The 2,348-nt window shown below is 47.6% G+C and overlaps 1 long non-coding RNA gene across 1 annotated transcript; it reads right to left on the bottom strand.

Annotated features, from left to right (window-relative positions):
• Positions 1–1,023: 1,023 nt before the first annotated feature.
• LOC123166078 (uncharacterized) lies at positions 1,024–2,115 on the bottom strand. The gene is made up of 2 exons (XR_006483360.1): positions 1,302–2,115; positions 1,024–1,083 (listed from the first exon to the last, which is right to left on the bottom strand). It is a non-coding gene; the product is annotated as an uncharacterized lncRNA (long non-coding RNA).
• Positions 2,116–2,348: the final 233 nt, after the last annotated feature.

Raw genomic sequence — 2,348 nt, 5'->3', positions numbered from 1 at the left:
TTGCCGCGCCGTTTCTCTGTTGGTCGTGGTAGGTTGTTTGCCTATTCTGTCATAGTTTCATGTGAGCCGTCTGCTCCTTCTCGTGCTTCTACGGCCCATTCAGATCTATACATGCTAACACCACATCCGCCATTGCGTACGCCCCCTAGGTCCAAAATTCCCTCCCACATGCACATAGACAACAGAAATAACACATACGACATTGCAGGGGAATCGCCGGATAGGTGGAGAAATGATAAGTAACCTTCCGGCATTTGCCGACGACCATTGCGAGGAGTCGGAGAGAAGAACTGTGAGTCCGTATGGGGAGCAAGCACCAATATCACAGGCCGGGCAGGAGAAATGGTAGTATCCATAGTCCAACCGCTGCTAGGGACGTTGAGCCTGAATAAAATCATTATACTCTTCCATCACTCTCTTAGCCAAAAAAGGCTTTCACCCTGCTTTATGTTATATTAAAGCCAACGACCATCATTCTCTTAGCTCAGAGTGATGTACATCTAAGCTGGCCAGGTTCGAAAACTTAGTATCACACTGTTAAACTGCCTATATGTTGTTCAAATAGTGTGTTTGTACTTTGGAAATAAAACTTCAAGGGATCCTCTTAGAAAAAACTCCAAATGCTTAGAAAGATCACAAATGTCAGACTTGGAAAGAATCTTAACATGAGTCTGCACCATATAGGTTATGCAAAACGATTTTAAAAAGAGCATCCTCACTCGTAGATTCGCTCATGCATTAATAATAGTAAAAGAGGACACAAATACACCAACGATGCTTCATAAATAAAATAGTGTTATGCAGATCTATACTCAGCCATAGGCATCAGATTCGTATTGCAACAAATCCACACAACTCTACTATTGTCAAATAAGATTACCTGCATATATTTTGATGTATTTAACTGTATAGTTGTGTGGGGAATTAAGACTATTGGCGATTCTATCATGAATTTAGCCACGCCATGGGATTCTAATTCGGCTAGCAGTAACAAAGTGACAGCAAAAGAAGGAGAAATCTATATGAGTTATGCCTGAAATGATATTATACTCAAAGTACCTCTTCAGATGGAATTCACAAAACCTGCAAAAACAGACCAATGAACCAAATGACATTCTGACGGCTCGAATCATTAACTCGAACCAGGAAGAAATACATGGCCTATCACGCCATACTCAAAGAGAATATATAAATCACCCATGAGTGTGCACCAGCTAGTGAACTGCACGACGACGCAGCCACTGCTGCTCCCGCAGCTGAGAAGGGACGCCGGAAAAAGCGGGACACATGGGGCGGCTCACCTGCGAGCCGGCGAACGCCCGACGGAGGAGCTTCCCCTCCCTCTGTCCATCGCGAAGTGGGGTGTAGCAACCTTCATACCCCGCATTGCCGTGTGGCCACAACGCGCGGGATCCAGGCCCTCCCCGCGCGGATCAGCGTTGCCGGTTGTAGGAGACGGCGACCTGAGGATGTGGTGCAGCTGGGGAGCCCATCGACTGGCGTTGTTGGAGGCAGCCACCACGGTCCTCGTCGGGAGATGAGCTGGGGAAGATGTGTAGCAAGGGTGCTGCTCCTAGCCGCTGGATCCCGAGCTTCATTCGTCGATCCGGCAGGTGGCGCTGGATCTCAAGCTCCCCACCTTGATTTGTAAACACAGGCAAGCTCCTCTCTGATTTTTGTTGGCACGAGCCTCCTTGGCTGTCGGCTTTGGAAGGGAGGAGAGGGAGAGGGTTCGGCCAGCAGGTGAGGTGGAGGAGCTTTTACCGGCGAGGGAGATGATAGATCCCACGGGATCTCACAGGTGGCGAGCGGAGGAAATTGGGGAGGCAGCGTGGCGATGCGAAGCCGGGTGGGGCTGAGCGTGCAGAGATAGACTGCCAATGGGGATGCGTAGACTGCTGACGAACACCATTACCGACGTAAAACCACAGCTCCCAACGAGTGACACAGATGCAAGGCACATGGGCCGACATGGTTAAACCAGAATTTACAGAGACTGACAACCGGCTCCATAGCCCCAGTTTAACCAGAGCGCTCCATTTCAACGGAGCTTAGAAACTGTAGAGATTCAGTCAGATTGCTCTTAGATAAGTGAAAGATCTTATTGCTACAGACCACAAGGCTACTTGTATGGTACATGTCAGTGCTATTTTATTCCCTACCTAATTAAATTCCTCCTTCAGGAATCTTCGTCCATGGATGTAATAATGCCTCAAGAATCGAGCAGAGTTTATTTTCTGTTGTTGAAGATGGTTGTCCACTGGGTATAAATCAGTGGAGATTTCATCGACGCACCATGCTTAAAATCAACATTGAAAGGTTGTCAAATTGCATGTACATGTTTGTTT

The sequence above is a fragment of the Triticum aestivum genome, chromosome 7D (assembly GCF_018294505.1).
Source record: "Triticum aestivum cultivar Chinese Spring chromosome 7D, IWGSC CS RefSeq v2.1, whole genome shotgun sequence".
NCBI lineage: Eukaryota > Viridiplantae > Streptophyta > Magnoliopsida > Poales > Poaceae > Triticum > Triticum aestivum.
Note: the sequence above shows the minus strand (reverse complement) of the source record. Positions and strands in the feature narration are given on the sequence as shown.